Here is a 23,829-nt window from a genome sequence, read left to right on the forward strand (position 1 = left end):
TCATTAAAGCAATAAAAAGGAAACCAAAAAATACCTAGACACAAATGACAATGAAAACACGATGATCCAAAACCTATGGGATGCAGCAAAAGCAGTTCTAAGAGGGAAGTTTAGAGCAATACAATCCTACCTCAAGAAACAGGAAAAATCTCAAATAAACAATATAACCTTACACCTAAAGGAACTAGAGAAGGAAGAACAAACAAAATCCAAAGTTAGTAGAAGGAAAGAAATCATAAAGATCAGAGCAGAAATAAATGAAATAGAAATGAAGAAAACAATAGCAACGATCAATATAACTAAAAGCTGGTTCTTTGAGAAGATAAACAAAATTGAGAAACCTTTAGCCAGACTCATCAAGAAAAAGAAGGAGAGGACTCAAATCAATAAAATTAGAAACAAAAAAGGAGAAGGTAAAATAGACACCAAAGAAATACAAAAGGTCATGAGAGACTGCTACAAACAGCTCTATGCCAATAAAATGGACAACCTGGAAGAAATGGACAAATCCTTAGAAAGGTATAACCTTCCAAGACTGAACCAGGAAGAAACAGAAACTATGAACAGACCAATCACAAGTAATGAAATTTGAACTGTGATTAAAAATCTTCCAACAAACAAAAGCCCAGGACAAGATGGCTTCACAGGTAAATTCTATCAAACATTTAGAGAAGAGCCTAACACCCATCCTTCTCAAACTCTTCCAAAAATTAGCAGAGGAAGGAACACTCCCAAAGTCATTTTATAAGGTCACTATCACCCTGATACCAAAACCGGACAAGGATACTACAAAAAAAGAAAATTGCAGACCAATATCACTGATGAATATAGATGCAAAAATCCTCAACAAAATACTAGCAAACAGAATCCAACAACACATTAAAAGGATCACACACCATAATCAAGTGGGATTTATCCTAGGGATGCAAGGATTCTTCAGTATATGCAAATCAATCAATGTGATACACCATATTAACAAACTTAAAAATAAAAACCATATGATCACCTCAATACATGCAGAAAAATGCTTTTGACAAAATTCAACACCCATTTATAATAAAAACTCTCCATAAAGTGGGCATAGAGGGAACCTACCTCAACATAATAAAGGCCATATATGACAAACCCACAACAAACAGCATTCTCAATGGTGAAAAACTAAAATCAGGAATTTTTCAACATAGTTTTAGAAGTCCTAGCCATGTCAATCAGAGAAGAAAAAGAAATAAAAGGAATCCAAATTGGAAAAGAAGAAGTAAAACCATTTTGGTTTTCAGATGACATGACACTGTACGTAGATAATCCTAAAGATGGCACCAGAAAACTACTATAGCTAATCAATGAATTTGATAAAGTTGCAGGATACAAAATTAACAGACAGAAGTCTATTGCATTCCTATACACTAAGGACAAAAAAATCTGAAAGAGAAATTAAGGAAACAATCCCTTTCACCATTGCAACAAAAAGAATAAAATATCTAGGAATAAACCTACGTAAGGAGGCAAAAGACCTGTACTCAGAAAACTATAAGAGACTGATGAAAGAAATCAAAGATGACAGAAACAGATGGAGAGATATACCATGTTCTTGGATTGGAAGAATCAATATTGTGAAAATGACTAAACGCCCAATGCAATCTATAGATTCATTGCAATCCCAATCAAATTACCAATGGCATTTTTTACAGAACTAGAACAAAAAATCTTAAAATTTGTATGTAGACACAAAAGACTCTGAATAGCCAAAGCAATCTTGAGGGAAAAGAAAACAGAGCTGGAAGAATCAGGCTCCCTGACTTCAGACTATACTGCATAGTTACAGTAATCAAGACAGTATGGTACTGGCACAAAAACAGAAATATAGATCAACGGAACAGGATAGAAAGCCCAGAGATAAACCCACACATGTATGGTCAAGTAATCTATGACAAAGGAGGCAAAGATATACAGTGGAGAAAAGACAGTCTCTTCAATATGTGGTGCTGGGAAAACTGGACAGTTACATGTAAAAGAATGAAATTAGAACACTCCCTAACACCATACACAAAAATAAACTCAAAATGGATTAAAGACCTAAATGTAAGACCAGACACTATAAAACTCTCAGAGGAAAACATAGGAAGAACACTCTTTGATATAAATCACAACAAGATATTTTTTGACCCACTGCCTAGAGTAATGGAAATAAAAACAAAAATAAACAAATGGGACCTAATGAAACTTAAAAGCTTTTGCACAGCAAAGGATACTATAAATGAGACTAAAAGACAACCCTCAGAATGGGAGAAAATATTTGCAAACAAATCAAACAATCTCCAAAATATATAAAAAGCTCATGCAGCTCAATATTAAAAAAACAAACAACCCAATCCGAAAATGGGCAGAAGCCCTAAACAGACATTTCTCCAAAGAAGATATACAGATAGCCAAGAGGCACATGAAAAGCTGCTCAACATCACTAATAGTTAGAGAAATGCAAATCAAAACTACAATGAGGGGGATTTCCCTGGCAGGCTAGGGGTTAAGACTATGAGCTTCCCCCGTAAGAGGCACGGGTTCAATCCTTGATCAGGGAACTAAGATCCCACAGGCTGCACGATGTGGCCAAAAAAACAAAACAAAACAAAAAACTACAATGAGGTATCACCTCACACCAGTTAGAATGGGCATCATCAGAAAATCTACAAACAACAAATGCTGGAGAGGGTGTGAAGAAAAGGGAAACCTCTTGCATTGTTTCTGGGAATGTAAATTGATACAGCCACTGTGGAGAACAGTATGAAGGTTCCTTAAAGAACTAAATATAGAACTACCATATGACCCAGCAATCCCATCCCACTACTGGGCATATACCCAGAGAAAACCATAATTCAAAAAGACACATGCACCCCAAGGTTCATTGCAGCACTATTTACAATAGCCAGGTCATGATAGCAACCTACATGCACATTGACAGACGAATGTATAAAGAAGATGTTGTAGATATATACAGTGGAATATTACTCAGCCATAAAAAGAATGAAATTGGGTCATTTGTAGAGACGTGGATGGACCTAGAGACTGTCATACAGTGTGAAGTAAGTCAGAAAGAGAAAAATAAATATTGTATATTAATGCATATATGTGGAACCTAGAAAAATGGTACAGATGAACCTGTTTGCAGGGCAGACATAGAGACACAGATGTAGAGAACAAGCGTATGGGCACCAAGGAGGGAAAGCGGGGGGAGGGAGGTAGTGGTGGTGGGATGAATTGGGAGATTGGGATTTTATACACTGATTTGTATAAAATAGATAACTAATAAGAACCTGCTGTATAAAAAATAAAATAAAACTCATAAATAAATAAATAAATAAAAAAGAATGAAAATTCCATGAGTACAGGGCCTAAGACTGTATTTGTCCCATTATATTCCCATAACCTAATTAATTCCAATACAAAAGACTCTGAATAAATATTTATTAAATGTACCAATAACTTTATCATAATAGCTACCATTTTTCTTTAGGATTTAAATGTCACACACTGTTCTAGATTCTATTACCTTAAATTCTCACAATGAACCAATAAAATAAGCACTATTATTACCTCATACTACAGGTATGAAGTGATGTGATGTGAAGAAGTGATGTGAAAAGATGTTAGATAACTATTTCAAGGTTATACAATATAATGAGTGAGGAGTAGTGGAAGAATAAGACTTGGAATTAGATGTATGACTTCTAAGTTCTTATATGAGACTTTTTTCCTTAGGTGTTCTTATGAAGGAAATTATAATATAACTGTCATGTTGATAAAGAAAGCTGAAGTCAGCTCTTGAAATAAACCTGCCATTACCCATAGCTCTGCAACATGGGGGTCATCTTTGAACTTGTCTGTGCCACTAATGAAGGAATGAATATTTTTGAGATCTAGGATTACATTTATCTTGTCTTAGCACAACACCTGACACACAATAGGTACACAATATACGTTGATATACGAATATGGAAGGAAAGAGTAGTAATTAGAGACCTGGTGGTTGCTGAAGGAGTCTGTGATGGGTTATATTTCACATGTTGTTTTATATAAAATTACCAATGTCATTATTCAGTTTGACCCTATGCAATGTATCTTACATATTTTATTTGCTCAATCATCACAAAAACATGTAAGGTGGGAACTGTTAGCTATTTACAGATGAGGGTGTTAGCTCAACCAAGATGCTAAGTTTTTTGAATCTTAATTTCTGGTTGTTTCTACCACATCAGGTTAGCATGCAGTTTTTTGTTTTTGTTTTTTTAAAAGAATTCAGTGTAGCTTTCTTCATTATAACAACTCTGTTGGAGGTTGTACACGTCTCAGGAAGGTGAGAGCACAGAGAGTTGTACTGAGAGTCGACAATGACCAACATGTAGGTTCATATTATTCTTATTTCCTCCATTCTATTGTTGAGCAAGTCTTAGGTTAATCATTTTTGAATGATTGGATTTGAAATGGACACTCAATTCATTGTCTCAATCTACCAGCCTCTTTGGGCCATTAACTTTTTATAGGAGGAAAGTGTTTGCAGGTCTTCCATAGAGTAATTGGCCCTGAATATCTGTGGTGAGAGACTGTGTAAGCTGTGTGAAGGGGCTTGGGGTGCCTTGCAAAAGCCATTCAGGGTTACTTATCAGGTGGGTGAAGTGATATAGTGAGAGCTGACAGGCGTTTAGTATCTCACTGTTATAGACAGGCTATTCTAAATTGAATGGGTTAAAGCTTTGATTAAAGGCTGAAGATGCAAGCTAGTCAGGGTGGTCAAAATGTTTAGTCCTATTAACATTCTCCTGTAAACCACTGAACAATTTGGTCAATAGACCAGACCTCTGGGTTAGAGAGAATAATAATTATGGCTGGCCAATTGGTAATGGATTCTCTTAACCATCTGCCAGGGAACTTGTTGCACTATTTTAAAGCAGAACTATTGGAAAGCTCCACTCCAGGTCTTCACAAAATCATTCTTAGAGTGTGAGACAATTTGGCTTAACATTGAACAGAAGTGGCATATTAATATGGAACCATTTTCCTAGCATTGAATGTACTTTGCAGGAAAAAATGGCAAACTGATTTTGAGAAAAGATTCAGACTTATGGCTGCGTGATGAGAGCTTACTTGTTTTCTTCTTTTTCTTTACAAACAATACATTGAGTAATTAAGGAAGAATATAACTACTGAATTACATTTTTAAATGTTACACTGTCCCTTTCCTTACAATCTACTGAAAAGAAATAGCATTTCTAATCCTTTAGATGTTCTGTTTCTAAACAAAACATAAAGCCAGGACTTGGTTTATATATAAAATTGACAAATTTCAGCACCAAGTCTCATTGACTAGAAATCAGTGTAACATATGTTTCTGCATGGATTTTTAGTTTCTTTAATCTTACCCTTCTCCTTGTATCAGCAGAAAATATTTTTTGAAAGTTGGATACTAGTTCCAGTATGGTTTGAGAAAATCTCAAAGCACAAAAGACACGTATAAAGGGCCCCTCTTCTCTCCCTGCCTGGCCATTCATGAATAGAAACGTGTTACTCAGATTCTGGAAACATGTGTTTCTTTATATCAATCTCCTTTCAAGAAGATTTTGAGGCAGAATGGAAAAACATGGAATAAATCAAAATAAAATAAGAAGAAATCAGGGTGCAGAAATAGTAAAGTGAGGTGCAAGAAGGATTGGGAATTTTAGTACTGTGCTATAAGTTTTTGAAAAATCATTAGAACTCAGATGAAATTTTGCTGTGAGCTGCTAACAACCAAAATTAAGTTAGAAGATCCCCAATATGTGTAAGATTAAAACAACCAGAGCTCAGCTGAAGCAAGAAGTGTTAAAATTCCAAAATCACCATTTCCAATAACTGATGTAATAATTGATTTAGACAAGCATTATCAAATATTGTTAAACCTATTAACTAAAATACTTTCAGGGAGCAGGATATTCACATGGTCTCAAAGTATCTCTCCACAGTTAACCTGATACTTCTAAAGAATAAATATACCTTTCTATGAAATTATTCACTAGGCACATTAACCAATTTATCAATCGGCATCATTAACAGTAGGACATCTTACCATATAACCTTCCTTGTGTGATGCAAAAAGAAGTAAGCAATGTCTCTATGTAGTATTCCTACCTTAACTGTTTAACTTGACTCTAGTGATGAGGAAACACAAAAATTCAGAATGTGAAAAGAACTGATTTCCTAGTTATGTGTCCCTATGTTAAGGAGAACACTGTCTATTATGTTTTCATCCCACCCACAATAAGTGCTTGTGATTCAATGGTCTTAAACCAAGCTTCAAGGGTTCCTATTACTTTGAACATTAGCTTTATTCTTAGATGCTTTTTCCTTCCTTAGGCTATACAACTCACCTATCTGTCTATCTATTCAGCCGGTGAAGCACATAGATGCTATAAGATGGCAAATTAAGTTCCTTTAATTTTTTCTTAAATATTTATTTTAACTGGTTCCAATATGACTTCTAGAATTGACATGGTAATCACCAGTGCCCAGGTAGAATTACTCAAGAAAGCTCCATATCTCTCAGGGCTTAATGGAAGTGTGCTTTTCTGTTATATCCCAAGAGCATGTCTGCTATAGAAAAGGATAAGACATGAGAATGGAGGATGTCAACTCTGAATGTTCCTAAAGCTAAATGGTGTCTCTGGGTGGTTATTTTTGTGACCTGACCTTATTCTCCCCAAATGGGCAATTAATTGCTGTCAGAAATTTTCTAACTTTTTTGTGCTTCCATTGCCACAAAAAAAGGCAGCTAAATATTCTTATTGAATTAATGGGTCAAGAGGAGTTGAGACAATAAACATGGCTGGGGCATGCTCCACAATTCTGTCACTGTCTGTTGAAAAGTTTCCATGACTTTAATCAGATTTCTTCATTTGGTAGGGATCATTTACGAGAGACACCAAATAAAAAGCATACCCATTAGATTTCCCCTAGGGAGGCAATTTTTGAAGTTGTAATTTTCCACTCTAAGTATGAACAGCTTCACCATGATAAGAAGGCTTCACATGGATAATGACAATAATGCAGTTTATTTTTTAAGGCCAGCCTGAAGGCCTCCTAAATAGAAAACAGATGTGCTGTGCATCTTCACTTTTTCTCCAGCAATACAGCCAATTTTTCGAGAGCTAAGGCATCAGATGGGGCTGAAGGAAGAACCTGTCTAATGATCTGAGCTACAATATCCAGCAGAGGAAAAATCATGTCAGTAATGTTTATTGAACACTTAGGATGCACCATGCACCTTGATAGGCAGTTTACGAACATAGCAACACAGTGAATACTATTGTACTACTATCATCTTCATTCTATAGTTGAGAAAACTAGAACTTAGAGAGATTAAGAGAATTTGTCCAACGTCACAAATGTGAAATAAGCATCAGGCAGTCTCATTTAGAAATCATATACTTAAGTTAAGGAAACCACCAAACTGTATTAGGGTTTATTGAGTCTCCACAGGTTTATTTTCATATATTAGTCTAAGTCTTTGTGACAGCCCTCAAGATAAGTATTGTAATCAGTGTGGAGATGTGGAAACTGAGACTCAGAGACATGAAATACCTTGCCCACAGCTATTCTTCTGGTAATTGGCTAATGCTTGCACATTCAGTGTCACTTCCAAAACAGTGTCGTTTAAAGTGTATCACGCTGTCTCTATATTTTGCTTACTGAGTTTTTCTCTGTTTGCTGGATTTCTCTTATGCCTCTAATTTACATAAAGTGGCATGAAATTATATGAAATATTTGGGCTTTAATTTCTATCATAGATAATTCTAGGATGGTCAGAAAATTTGGCCAAAGTAAATAGAATTTATGTCAAGCTTAGGAAAAAAATAATCCTAGGTTCCAATGATAATCACAACAGATTGAGTTAATCTTAAACTTTTAAATCAGAATATTACACAAATGGCAAGGACCATGCCTTATACAATTTTCTGTGTAAAGTACTGCTGTAAGCCACCGTGGCAAAGATTAATTTCCCCTCAATATACAATCTCTCCTTCCTTTTTAGTGATAGAACTCCTCAACCACCACTCATGACATTTCACATGATCACTCAGATAGATACCACATTTCCAACCTCTTCTTGCAATAATAAGATTGCGTAAGTTAATTACATGGACTTTGAGAGGAAGTGAAGGGCTTAATTCAGTGCCATATCCTTAAATGAAAACTGCTTGTTCTCCATTCCTTCTTTGTGTCTAAAAGAGAAAGTTGTGTTAGGAAGATAGATTCAACCATGAAGACACAAGACCACCACTGTAGTGAACAGTGGAATGACAAAATGAAAGGCAACTGTATTCCTGGACAACCTTGTGGAGCAGAACTGCCCACCTGCTGTGGACTCTGCCACTTCTGGACTGAGAGAGAAATATATATTTATTCTACTTAAGTTACTGTATTTTGGGGTATCTTTGTTACATGAGCTTAGTATATATCTTATTAGATCAGTGTTTACTGAAATAAAAATCAAGATCCATACTCTTAGAAAGTTTTACAAATTACATGTAATTCTGTATGGTAACCTCTATATTTTCTAGCAGATTTATGGTGATATATTACATGGTTTATGGGTCAAATTGTATCACTTAAACTTCGTATATTTGAACTCCTAATCCCAGAATATGAGTATATATGGAGATAGGATCTTTAAAGTAGAATTAAGGTTAAATAGAGTTATTTGGGAAGACCCTTATCCAATATGATGTGTTCTTATAAGAAGAGATGATTAGGTCACAGAAACACAGAGGAAAGACCATGTGAAGACCTGAGGAGAAGACAGTCATCTACAAGTCAGAGAGAGAGGCCTCAGAAGAAACCAACCCTACCAACTTCTTGATCTCAGACTTCTATCCTTTAGACTTATGAGAAAATACATTTCTACTGATTAAAGTTACCCAGTCTGTGGTACTTTGTTATGACAGCCATAGCAGACTAACACACATGGGAAAAGAAGCTTGGAGTCACTTATGAACTCCAAAATATAGGCAATAAAGTACTCATGAGAATTTTATTAGATAAATCAACAAATAAAAGATGAAAAATCAATCATGTAAGGAAATTTAAAGAGTACCTATTAAATATCACGAATTATTCTATGAGTTGAGGATAAAGCAATACCCAAGACAGACTGAATCCATTAATCCATTATTTCCTGGTACTCAAAGTTTTAACGAAAAAAACAATCAAGATAATGATATATTGAGGGAGAGTAGTCTGCTTCATTTGGGGATTTATGGAGGCTCTCTCTAAGCAGCAGATTTTGTGCTGAAACCTAAATGACAAAAAAGTCAACCAATTTATGTCTATGACTGTTATATATGTATGAGTTGTTATATATAATCTTCATGGTAACTACAAAGCAAAAACATATACTAAATACACAAAAGATAAAGAGAAAATATAAGCATACCACTAAAGCAAGCCATCAAACAAAAAAGGAAGAGAGCAAGAGAAGAAAGGAACAGAGAGGAACAACCAAAACAGCCAGGAAACAGTTAAAAAATGGCAATAATTACATATCTATCAATAATCACTTTAAATGTAAATGGACTAAATTCTCTAATCAAAATACATACAGTGGCTGAATGGATTTAAAAACAAACAAAAACAAAACAGAAACAAAAAAACAAGAGCCATCTATGTGCTATCTACAAGAGACTACTTTTAGGTATAAGGACACACACAGAATGAAAGTGAAGAGATGGAAAAAGATATTCCATGTAAATGGAAACCAAAAGAAAACTGGAGTAGCTATACTTATATCAGAAAAAAAGACTTTAAACTCTTAGAGGAAAACATAGGCAGAACACTCCATGACATAAATCAGAGCAAGATCCTTTTTGACCTACTACTAGAGAAATGGAAATAAAAACAAAAATAAACACATGGGACCTAATGAAACATAAAAGCTTTTGTGCAGCAAAGGAAACCATAAACAAGATCAAAACACAAGCCTCAGAATGGGAGAAAATATTTTCAAATGAAGCAACTGACAAAGGATTAATCTCCCAAATTTACAAGCAGCTCATGCAGCTCAATATGAGAAAAACAACCTAATCCAAAAATGGGTAGAAGACCTAAATAGACATTTCTCCAAAGAAGATATACAGACTGCCAACAAACACATGAAAGAATGCTCAACATCATTAATCATTAGAGAAATGCAATTCAAAACTACAATATCATCTCACACCAGTCAGAATGGCCATCATCAAAAAATCTACAAACAATAAATGCTGGAGAGGGTGTGGAGAAAAGGGACCCCTCTTGCACTATTGGTGGGAATGTAAATTGATACAGCCACTATGGAGAACAGTATGGAGGTTCCTTAAAAAATTAAAAATAGAACTACTGTACGACCCAGCAATCCCACTACTGGGCATATACCCTGAGAAAACCATAATTCAAAAAGAGTCATGTACCACAACGTTCATTGCAGCTCTATTTACAATAGCCAGGGCATGGAAGCAACGTAAGTGTCCATGAACAGATGAATGGATAAAGAAGATGTGGAACATATATACAATGGAATATTACTCAGCCATAAGAAGGAACGAAACTGAGTTATTTGTAGTGAGGTGGATGGACCTAGATTCTGTCATACAGAGTGAAGTAAGTCAGAAAGAGAAAAACAAATACCCTATGCTAACACATATATATGGAATCTAAGGGGGAAAAAATGGTCATGAAGAACCTAGGGGAAAGACAGGAATAAAGACGCAGACCTACTAGAGAATGGACTTGAGGATATGGGGAGGGAGGAGGGTAAGCTGGGACAAAGTGAGAGAGTGGCATGGACATATATACGCTACCAAATGTAAAATATATAGCTAGTGGGAAGCAGCCACATAGCACAGGGAGATCAGCTGGGTGCTTTGTGACCACCTAGAGGGGTGGGATAGGGAGGGTGGGTGGAAAGGAGATGCAAGAGGGAAGAGATATGGGGATATATGTATATGTATAACTGATTCACTTCGTTATAAAGCCGAAACTAACACACCTATGTAAAGCAATTATACTCCAATAAAGATGTTAAAAAAAAAAAGACTTTAAAACGAAGACTGCAAGAAGAGGCAAAGAAGGGCATTGCATAATGATTAAGGGCTCAATTCAACAAGAGGATATCACATTTGTATTTATGCACCTAATGTAGGATCACCTAAATATACAAAGCAAATATTAACAGACCTAAAGGAAAAAATAAAACTTACAGTTTCAGTGAAATCCCTGTAAAAATTCCAATGATATTCTTCACAAAAATAGAACAAACAATCCTGAAGTTTGTATGGAGCCACAAAAGACCCTTAATAGCCAAAGCAATCTTGAGAAAGAACAAAGCTGTAGGCATCCAGCTCCCTGATTTCAAAATAAATTGCAAAGCTATAGAAATTAAAATAGTATGGTATTGGCTTAAAAACAGACACATATACCAACAGAACAGAATAGAGAGCCCTAAAATAAACCCACGCATATATGGTCAAATAATTTATGACAAAGGAGACAAGCATATACAATGGGTTAAGGAGAGTCTCTTCAATAATAAATGGTATTGGGAAAACTGGACAGCCTCATGCAAAGGAATGAAACTGGATCATTATCTTACACCATATACAAAAATTAACTCAAACTGAACTAAAAACTTCAACATAAGACCTGAAACCATAAAACTACTGGAAGAAAACATAGGCAGTAAGCTCCTTGATGTAGTTCTTGTTGATGAATTTTTGAATCTGATATCAAATGCAAAGGCAACAAAAGCAAAAATAAACAAGTGGGACTACATGAAATTAAAAACCTCTGCACAGCTAAGGCAACAATCAACACAATGAAAAGGCTATGTACTGAATGGGGGAAAATATGTGCAAATTATATAACTAAGTTTTAAAATATATAATATTATAAATATATAATGTATATTTAATATTCAAAATATATAAAGCACACATACAATTCAATAGCAAAAAACCAAACAATCCCATTAAAAATAGGTACATCTGAATAGACTTTTTTCCAAAGAAGACATACAGATAGCCAAGACATACAGATAGGTACATGAAAAGATGCTCAGCATCATTAATCATCAGAGAAATACAAACCAAAACTACGGTGAGATATCACCTCACACCTATTAGAATGGCTATGATCAAAATAAATAGGAAATAACAAGTGTTGGTGAGGATGTGGAGAAATTAGTGGAAATGTAAACTGGTGCAGCCACTATGGAAAACAGTATGGAGATTCCTCAGAAAATTAAAAATAGAGCTATCATATGATCCAGCAATTCCTCTTCTGAATATTTATCTGAAGAAAATAAAAACAGTAAGTCAAAAAGATATATATGCCCCCATGTCTATTGCAGTATTATTTATAATAGCCAATATATGGAAACAACCTAAGTGTCTATTGATGGATGAATCGATAAAGAAATTGTGGTATATATGTACAACGGAATACTATTTAGCCATAAAAAGAATGAAATCTTGCCATTTGCCACAGCATGTATGGACCTAGACGGCTTTATGCTAAGAACAATAAGTCACTTAGAGAAAGACAAATACCATATGAACTCTTTTACATGTGAAATCTAAAAAACAAAGACAAAAACCATCCCCCAAAGCAAGCTCACAGACATAGAAAACAAATTAGTGGGGCCAATTGGTGATGCCAGAGGTGGGGAGTGAGGAGAAGGGAGAAATGGATAAAGAGGGTATTAAAGAAAAAAAAAGACAATAGTGGGCAGTTAGGAAGGCAGGGGCTTAGACAACACATACCACTTACTGACTATGACAGTGCAGCCTCTGGGGGGTAGGGAGGGGTTGGTTCAGTGGAGGGAAAAAGAGATTGGAGCTAGAGAATTCCAGTGTCTTAATAACTAATTTTCCTGCAGGACCTTCAGTAATAAAGGTGATTTTAATGGTGCTAACTACTTAGCTAGAAAAATAATTGGTGCTTTCGATTCTTAGTAATTACTAACTCAAAAGAAAGACCTTGCTTTTATACTATTGCACTAACTTAAATTTTTATAACAGTTTTGCCTATTGTTATGAAGAATAAATCTCAATGCTTGTCAAAAAACAAAAAAGTCATCCAGGCAGACTGGGGGTATTGAGACTTTCAGACAGGAAGATGGCACATGCAAAGGTACTGAAAATATTTGAGACTGGCTTGTGCAAGGAACAGGCTCTGGGGGCTCCACTCCCAAGGCTTTGGGCAGAAAACTGGCCTGTTGAAACTGAGGAAATGTCCCCCACCTCCCTTTGGGAACTGAGAATGTAGCCCTGGTGATTTCTGAATAGACAAATAGATTTCAGGTCATTCTTCCCTGTACGAATTCATGAAGAATTTTAGAAGTTTGAAACAATAGCAACTATGGTCTATTCCTATAAAATCCAAGAACTCTGACAGCCTTTCTTCCTTCCACTGTCTCCATCCCTTTCAGCTCAAACTGGCTCTGCTCCTGCTAGAGTGGCTGATTTGGTCCATGGTTCAGTCTGCTTATCAAATGGTTGGTCCTGCCATACTGTTAGTGTTCTCTCGTGAACAGGCTTTTCTCATTTTTTGCAATATGAACAGACAGAATTTCCCAAATCTTTCATTTCTGGTTCTATTTTTCTTAATTATTCCTTCCTCAATCATTTCTCTCTCTCTTGTTTTACTCTAAGTCAGGAAGAACCAAGCCACGACTTCAATACTTGGCTTAGAAATCTCAATTAAACATCCGGTTTCATTGCTCATAAGTTCTTTCTTCCACAAAACACTAAAATATGAACACAATTTAGCCAAGTTCTTTGCTACCTTATAAAGAAGATTATATATTTCTCATTAGCCTATGACATGTTCTCCATTTCCATCTGAGACCTCACCAAAATGGACTTTACAGTTCATATTTCTACCAATATTCTATTCATGATTATGTATGTATTCTCTAAGATGGAAGCTTTCTCTACAGTTCTTTTTTTTTTTTTTTTTTTTTCTGAGCTCTCATCAGAATCTTTAAAATTCTACCCATGGCAAGCTAAGCTGTTTTTAACACGCATCTCGAAACTCCTCCAGCCTCTACGTATTGCTCAATTCCAAAGCTGCTTCCACATATTCAGGTATTTGTTAAACAGCAGAATGCCTTTCTTAGCACCATTTTCTGTCTTAGCTTGCTCAGACTAAGACTTAGTCTGCCTAGTAACAAATACCATAGACTGGTATCTTAAACAACACACATTTATTTTTCAGTTATGGGGGCTGGACGTCTGAGGTCATGGTGCCAGCATATTTTGTGTCCTGTGAGGGCTCTCCTCTTAGTTTACAGACAGCCGCCTTCTTGCTGTGTTCTCACATGGAGGAGAGATCATTTCTGCCATGTCTCTTTTTATAGGACATGGATCCTAGTATGGGGACTCCACTCTAGTGACCTTATCTAAACCTAATTACCTCCCAAATTCCTCACCTCTTAATAGTTAGGGCTTCAACATATGAATTTTGGGGTGGGGAGGAGGGGAGACACAAACATTCAGTCCGTAGTGCCACTCTTCTCACCATCTTTCAAATCTCAGCTGAATGTTACCACCTCTGGTTGTTTCTTTGCCTTCAAGGGCAAAACTGAATTGCTGCCTCCCCTGAGGTGTCTCAGCATGTGGCTATACCTTTAATGTGGCATCTGTTGCATTGACACGATATTTTTCTGCTTTGGAGTCTGCCTCCCCCAAAGAACAGAGAATATTAGTGAGTTTGTGACTATGTTTTATTTATCCTTATGCCTCTATGCCTATCATAGGCTCTGGCATCTAGTAGGTTCTCAGTAAATATTGGTTGAGTGAGTAAATATGAGGACTATTTATATTTATCTAGGTTATACAATATATATGTTCAAAGGTATGTTCACAGGAAGAGAGAGAAAGGACAGGATTAAAAGGAATTCAGATATGACCATAAATGAAGATACCCTGGTGGAATTCTGAAGACAATCAGAAAATTAAAAAATTTCTCTGCTCATTTTCAATTGCCTTTTGCAAAAGGAAAGCTTGTGCCAAAACACTTTCTGAAAAACGGGCTTTATCCCTGCTTCTTTTATAATAACAAGCTTCCATTATTTGTAATGTTCCTCATATGTCCTTCCAGCGATCATGCAACTAAATATTGTCTACAATAATCCCAGAACCTCTGGCTTCTCATTAAGTGAAACTTGGTTGAGTACTTGAAGGAATAACTCGTTGAAGTCAACAAATTGTGCTAAAAGGCAGCTTCAGTTGTCTCTAATGTAAGAAACCAGTCCTTTGGGTATCTGCAGAGAAGAAGCTAAAGTCACATCTTAGACTGATTTGTTTGACTCTGAAGCTCAAATTCTTATGATAACAAAGAATACAACTCGTTAAACTTTATGACTCAGCAAATATTTAATCAGTAACTAATATTTGTCAGGCATTGTGCTGGGCACTATAGGTTTGATGATGAATGAGACACATTCTTTGCTTTCATGGGACCCAATAAGTTAAGGGGAGACCAATAGTTAAACAAATATACTATTTTGGCAGAACCATTAGGGCAGGGACTATGTTAGATTTGTGACAGCTTGGGTTATTTCCTGAGACAGTATGACTCTACACATTTTGTTAAGCAAATTAAAAACAATATTGGATGGTATATACAAAAGCAGGATTATGTTCAAGGCACCATACTCTGATAAACTCTGTTGTGAAAGAGAGGGTAGGCCTGGGGGAAGACTTCATAGAAGCAGGAAAAGTCTGTGTTTTGAAGGGTGACTGGATACCAGGTTGAAGGTTGTGGAATGGATAACAGGGACTGGGATTGGGAGAATAGAATTTTCCAGGCACAGGAAACAATGTGTGCAAATGCATGGCATTGTAAAACAGGATGGTAGGTGCTGAAAAGAAAGTGGTTTACAGAAACTGCAGCAAAAGGATGTAAAAGCAACTTACACTAAAAAAGGTTGGAGCCCCATAAACAGAGTGAAGAAGAATGACTCCTATTGCAAAGAACTAGTGAGAATGACAGCTCCTTCAGGTTAAAAAGGTACATGACTTTATGTCAAGGGCTTCCAGAACTGTGCCACCACTCTTTGAGTTAGGAATCCAGAGACCTGGCATATTCATATAACAGAGAGGCCATATTTTTGTTTTTGTGTTTTTAGTTGTCAGTTAACATAGGATTTTTTAAATTTTATTTTTTCTTTTCTTTTTATACAGCAGGTTCTTATTAGTTATCTATTTTATACATATTAGTGTATATATGTCAATCCCAATCTCCCAATTCATCCTACCTCCCCCATGCTTTCTCCCCTTGGTGTCCATACGTTTGTTCTCTACGTCTGTGTCTAGAGAGGTCATGTTTTATCTCTCTCAAGACCTGCAACACTTGCATTCAGAAGTGAGAAGTGGACGAAGGACTACTGCTTAGAAGTTTCCTTTGCTCTTGGCCTTTGCAGAATTTCTTTCTCTGCTGAGTAAATTTACACTTATCAAGTTTGTAGCTCAGGGAATGTCTGAGTTATAGTAATGCTGCTTGTAGCGGTACGTCTTTGCTTTTATCCTCTAGCAAAGTCTTAGGCAGACAATAGATTCATCTTATTTACTATGCCAGAGACTTTAAATAAAAACCACAAATCGGAAGTGACATGGTGTGATGGAAGGAGTAAGGCTGTCAACATGAGAAAACTTGAGGTCAAGATCTTATTTTCTAGCTTCTACCTCAGTGAGTCTTTAGTTTCTCTGAGTGTCAGTTTCCTCATACATATAATAGGGCTAATAAAATTTGTCAAAACTACTAAAAAGTTAATCTTAATATAAAAAATAAAAGTTAATATAAAATCATAGAATAATAATGATGATTTTCTGAGTATTTGCTACATCTTCACCCTGCTAAGTTTCTTTTATGTTTATTATTTCATTTAATCATCTTAATTACATCCAATCAATTGGTATTTCTTATTTTTCTAATTTGAAAATAATGAAACTAAGTTTCAAATAGATAAACTCAATACCACATACAAATATAAATGCTAGCAATATTTGTACTTATTACTAAATCTCCGTTTTTTGGATCATGTATTTTTGGGGGGTTGGGACTAATGCACTTAGGAATAAATCTTAAAGTTTGAGAAATTTTGACTCGGTTTACACTAAACTCTGTATATAGATATTAATAACTTCCTTGAATTCCTAGAGTAATGCATGCAGTAATGATAATGCTATTAGTAGAAGGCAACATTTACTGAGAGTTTACATCTGTATCAGAGAGTGTGCTACCTTTACCTGGGTTATAACTTAGTTCCCCATAATCATACTAAAATGTATTTTTATGCATGATATCATTCTACTATATGAATAATATTATCACCATTTTCGCCATGAGAAAGCTGAGGCTCAGATGAGCAAAAAAATTTTCCCAATGTCAAGCATAAAGTGGAGGAGCCAGAATTCCATACAGCCTAACCTCAGTCTAATTACGGTGTTTTACTGACCCAATGTTTTCAATTGTGCATTTTCAATGGAAAATCTATTATTGTTAGAGCAACATGACACTTACCAAAATACAGTATTCATCCCAGCCCTCTGTTTTCATGTGTACCATCGTTCATGCCATAATAATTATCAACCTCTGTTCTATATTTGATTGTACTCGTCCTCAGTACTGCACATGGGGGTGAAAGAATAGTTTGCACTTGAAATATGTTAATCTGGAGATAGGTGGTCTGCAATAATCATTTTGTGGTCCTTTCCTGAGCCATTTCCCAATTCACCAAACAGTATGTCTATTAAGTATTAAGAACAACATTAGTTTCCAATATTGGCATCAACATTTGTGTTTCTACCCTGTTCATATGGTTTTTACATCTACTATTCAATTTCTTTACCTAATCAGAAAGAAAGAAAACGAACTTGACCAACCTGCTTTATACCCCATTAAGTATATTTATATCTATTTCCATTTCTAAAATTTTTATTTACTTGCACATTTCAATAATATATCTATAAACATTTGTAACATTTGTAAGGTATCAAGAGATCTTTCCCTAATGTCTTTCCCTCCAGAATCTGAAATTCTATCATTCCTTTTTCATAAAAAGAGACAATTACTTTGGGTTACTTTAATACCATGCTTATTCATTCAACTGATATTTACTGAGTTCCTACCATGTGTTAGATAGAAGCAGTAGACAATCTGGTGGGAGACAGAAAAATAACAAATTAATGCAAAAATTTTCAATAAGAATAAATTCTATGAAAGGACAATATGGCGTAATGTATTAAAAAAGATGAGGAGTCATAAGATGGTATCAGTTAAGAGGTGACATCTGACCTAAGACGTGAATGATAAGAAGGACTCAGCTTGTGAAAATGTAGGAAAGATTATCCCAAGTAGAGGTGGCAGCAAATGCAAAATCGCTGAGGAGAAAACAAGCTGAGTATGTTCCAGAAACTTAAGTAGATCAATGAAGCTGCAGTGTAGAGAGATGAAGACGTCATGATATGAAATGAGATCATAGAGGGAGGAGGGAACCAGATAGTGGGGTTTTCTGAGCTATGTTAAGATCTTCGGATTTTATTCTAAGAGTGTGTTAATTTTAATAAACATTCAATACAAAATGAGTGAAAATTGACAGAATTTTCCAAACTTCATATAAGAATGGGGTCATCAAAATATTTCATCAGTGGAAATACTGATCCAATTATGGTATCCAGGTTGTCCCCAGAGATAGGAAGGGGAATAAAGATGGGCCTGGGGTCTGTGTAAAAAGGAGTAGAGTGAGCTACAATAGAAGACAATATAACATTTTTCTAAGGCTCAGCCTTCATGTCAATGAAGTGAATTCATTTTCTGTGAGCATTCCTGGTTTGTGACTTTCCTTTCTTTTGCAAATAGTACACAGAAATCACACTTGGGAGTCATTTCTCTCCCACTTTCAGTCCAAGGACCTCAAATGATGTTGACCCCTTGCCATGTTCCTGGAGGTGCGGGGTGGATGGCATTTCTGATCTTTGCCTGACTACTTATGACATCTCATTGCTCTGGCCACAAAGTTTGGTTCAGCTTTGGGCATGTGCTCCAACTTGGGCTAATAACTGATACTTCAAGATTTCTCTTCAAATTCCTGAGGAAGAAAAAAACACTTTTTTCCTGGATTCCAGCATGGAAGGCTATAAATCTAGAATTACTAGTAACTGTCTTGCTACCACATGGAGCCTAAAAATGAACCAAGATGGAGGAGCATGAAGCTGAGAAATAGAGAAAGAGTAGGATTTAATAGCATAGTTTGAGTTCCAGATCAAACAGCTCTTAGCTTGTGTCAGTCAGGTCCAGGAGGAAGCAGAATTCACTCCAGATAGTTTATATGAAACTATTTTAATGAAACAATTATTTACAGAGGATTGAGCAAAGTTAAGGAAATAAACAAGGAAGGCTGCGGCACTCAAAATCTAGGAAAGAATGAAAAGTTGTTACCATCTCTGTAGGTAAAGGAACAAGGGGAAGAAATAGTGTTATTCCAGCTCAGTAAAAGCTGGAATAGTAGAGAAGTGTCTTATGGGGGATATTAGTAGTGGAGAGATGGAAACTCAGCCCTGAAGGATAGAGTGAGTAGAAAAGGAATATTGTGATTTTTTCTCACCCAGCCTTCTAAATTCTGGTTAGTAACTCCCCTGTCATCACCCAACTGGAAGAGAGCTAGCAAAGTTAGTGAGGCAATTAACAGAAATCAGCCTCCAGTGTCATAGAGAAGGCTGAAGAAAAGTGGATAACATATGGGAAATGGGGCAAAAAGAGAATAATTTGCACAATGTCAAATTGAATATCATGTAACTTCTCATATATGTGAGCTAAAACATTCATATATCCCCACTCTTTTTTTTTATGAAATGAAAACCAGTATTTTTTTAAAAAATTATTTTATTTATTTATTTTTGGCTGTGTTGTGTCTTTGTTGCTGCACGCAGGCTTTCTCTAGTTGCAGTGAGTGGGAGCTACTCTTCATTGTGGTGTGTGGGCTTCTCACTGTGGTGGCTTCTCTTGTTGCAGAGCACAGGATCTAGGCGCGTGGGCTCAGTAGTTGTGGCTTATGGGCTTTAGAGTGCAGGCTCAGTAGTTGTGGGGCATGGGCTTAGTTGCTCTGCGGTATGTGGGATCTTCCCGGACCAGGGCTCGAACCTGTGTCCCTTGCATTGGCAGGGGGATTCTTGACCACTGCACCACCAGGGAAGCCCTCCACTCTTTTTTGAAGCAATCAGAAATTGGTATGCCACCTCTTGCAATTAAAAAGTTTCTAACTAATAAATCCTTTGGATCTTGAAAAATTGCAGTAGCTTCTCCCACACAGAAATCTTTTATTGTAACGTGCCTTGCTCTGCTGAGCGTCAGAGTGATCTTGAAACATCCAGCTACGCAATTAGTAAGTGAAATGTAAGTACACATCAGTCCAGTTCTTTCTGTGGAGACCAGCTGGGAAAGAGATCAGGAGTCAGTGAGTCTTCCATATCCATTAAACCAAAATATTAATAGAATGAGTAGAGTAGTTGGAATATTTTCATGTCTCGTTTAATGTGGATGGGTAAATATTCATATGATGTCAGTTTCTTTTCACACAGAGCTCAGTGGGAACACTCCTTCAAATAAAATGAGTCCAGTGGGGAATTTAAAGTTGGAAAAAGAGAGATAGGAATGTTTCTGCAAGATCTAGGTGAATGACTGCATAAGCCTTAGATCTATAGACAAAGGAAAGTTCCTCCTCTGATTATTCAGAATGAAATTCTGTACCATAATGTAGAGGTAATGAAGAGGTAGCAAATTAATCCTAAATTTTACCTTTGGAAGGAAGGTCACAAAGTCCATCACCTTCATTTTACGGATGAGAGAAACATGATCCAGACAGTTGAAGTGGCTTGTTGAATGTCGCCCAGCTAGTTAGTGGCAGAGCTAGATTTAGACCTTGAATTCTAAATCTTGGCCTTATGCATTTTGTCCCATCAAGTAATATTATAGAGTTTAGAGTGCAAAAACAAGAGATGGGTTTGAATTCTAGCTCCATAGCTTTTGTGTTGAATTTATTAACAAGGGGCTTACCTTTTCCACAATGAAATATTCTAGCATAGTGTATGATACCTATTGATTTTCAATTATTGTCATTTCTCCGGAGTTCGGCCATGATTTTATTGACACATATACATTTTCCTTTTCACAAACTTTGTACAATCTTGTTTAAGCTAGTCAGTCCTTTTTATAATTACAGAATGATGCTCGTCAGGGTACTATTGATAAGTCAAAGTATCAGAACTCAGAAGTTCCTCTAGTATTCAAATTACCATCAAGGTTAATATTATTACCTCTCTGCTGTCTAAATATAACAGTGTATAAAGAGTTAACAAGCATGACAGTGACCATATTTGCTTATCATTGAACTTTTGTGGTTAAGGTAACTAAACTGTGAATTTTATGGCAAACTCTCAAAACTTCTTTGTTCAGAGTTAATAAGCAAACATTGATTTTTCTCTTTGATACTTAACTACAAACTGTCTTGGGTAATCCAGTCAAAAGGCTGGCAGTATCTAGGGCCTCCCACTTTTAAGAAGAGCTGGCAGAATGGCTCTTTTTCTGTTTCCCCCAAAGAAGCAATAATGGATTGACTGCATTTGCCATTTTTAGTGGTTTGGTCTCTCCTGATGTGACAGCAACATTGGGCCAGTAGGTCAGGTTTGATTTACTCTGTAAAGAGGCTTTAGGGACAGTTTTCTCTACTAATCTCTTACTCCACTTTAGTAACAGCAACGGTGTCTTATAAATGTTACCATTCTGTAACTCCCTGAAAGACTTGCTGATCGTGTGAACTGTCAATGTCACTGTTATTTCTTTGAGCTTGACTTATTTTATTCTTGTACCTCAAGCCCTAAATGAAGTTCCCAAATGGTAAATAAATGTAGTAATTGGCCCAAACCACAGTGACACTGACAAGACTTTGATATATTGGTAAACAGTCATATGCTCCTCTTAGAATCAAAGCATTTCAGAGTTGAAGGAGGCCTTAAAGGTCGTTTGCTCTTACTTCTTACTTTACCCTCTAGTTATATAGCAACTAGGGTATCAAAGGTCACACAAGACTTTGATATTGAAAGAAAATTGGTTTGAACTGCCTTAACCCTCATTCCAAGAAAGTAGGCACTCTCCAAAAGAGTTTTGCAAATTTCCCACGTCATCACCTCTCTTTTCAATGAACCACCTATTTTAATTCCAGTGCTTTTTTCTCTTCTCTCTGGCATGTGCTGAGATACACATGGTATTCTGCTGGTTTCCCTTGATTTTCCCAACTATTGAAACCAAGCAGGACCATACAGGGCCTTTCTGAGGACAGAACCCCCCATAATCCCTACCTCTTGTTTATAGAAAAGCTTTACACTCCTAGGCCTTCCCCGAGTGAATTTAATCAAATAAGTGAAAATATTACAGAAACAAAGGAAAACAGTCAAGCAAGATGAAATAATAATAGTTTAGCCATAAAACAAAGTGAAGGATGTTTAGTTCCTCCTCCAGAGCTATAAACAATCTCCTGGACCACATCCTTGAGTTGTTTTGCACATACTAAAACCCTCACCAAGTGGAAGAAGTTAACCACATGCTGACCACCATGGACCTCAGACCAGTTGGAACCAGAAAGTTGATGATGTTGACTCCCAAAATACCACCTGGTTGCCTCATCACCAACCAATCAGAAGAATGTCCACGAGCTGATCAGGCACCCTGAGACACTTTCCCTCACCTTGTCTTTAAAAACCCTTTCCCTGAGGGACATAAGGGAGTTTGGATCTTTTGAACACGAGCTGCCCATTCTCCTTGCTTTGCCCTGTAGTAAATGCTTTATTTCCTTCACCACAGTCTGGTGCCGGTAGATTGACTTTGCTGCGCATTGGACAAGCAAATCCAAGTTTGGTTCAGTAACACTATTACTTGAAAAGAACATTTGTTAGTATATAAAACTTCAGTGAAGAACCCAGGAAACTTGTGTAATAACACAGCAAACAATTAAAAATTAAAAGTAAGACTGTCCAATTTTAAAATTTTTTGTGGCAGAGATGCCACTAGGAATTTCTCCTTGGGGTTTCTGCTCAGCCCCTCATCCTTCTTCACAATGTCTTAACTATGCTTTGTATTTGATTCTATTCCATAATAAAAATGTTTAACTTCTTTCAATGTAACTAAATCTTTTCTAGTCCTATTTCACAAAGGATATCCACAAGGGGCTTTATCTGAATGATTAAACATACCCATGTAAGTGGGTTCCTAAATATGTACCACTTTTTCCCTGGGTGGAACTCTGCTGCTAACCAGTTTTAGCCCTCCCAACTTCCTCTCTTCTTCCTTTATCTCTCTCTCTTTCCCTCTCTCTCTCTCAATACCTCCCTCACATCCCCTCCCCACTCCCTTTCTTTCTTCCTTCTTTTTCAAGACTATGTTGGGGAGGGAAAAATAATTTTCCTTGTGCCCATCTAGGTTCCTGGCTGAGAGCCCCCTGTAACAGAAGACAGATTAGCAGGAGGAAACAAACGTTTAATAACATGTACACTTCCAGTATACATGGGAGATACCCAGGAAAACTAACTCCCTGAAATGGCCCAAGCCATCACCTTAAACATCATCTTCCTGTGAGACCTTCAAGATGGCGGAAGAGTAAGAGGTGGAGGTCACCTTCCTCCCCACAAATACATCAGAAATACATCTACATGTGGCACAGCTCCTACAGAACACCTACTGAACGCTGGCAGAAGACCTCAGACCTCCCAAAAGGCA

This window comes from Lagenorhynchus albirostris, chromosome 9 (assembly GCF_949774975.1).
Source record: "Lagenorhynchus albirostris chromosome 9, mLagAlb1.1, whole genome shotgun sequence".
In the NCBI taxonomy this organism is placed as follows: Eukaryota; Metazoa; Chordata; class Mammalia; order Artiodactyla; family Delphinidae; genus Lagenorhynchus; species Lagenorhynchus albirostris.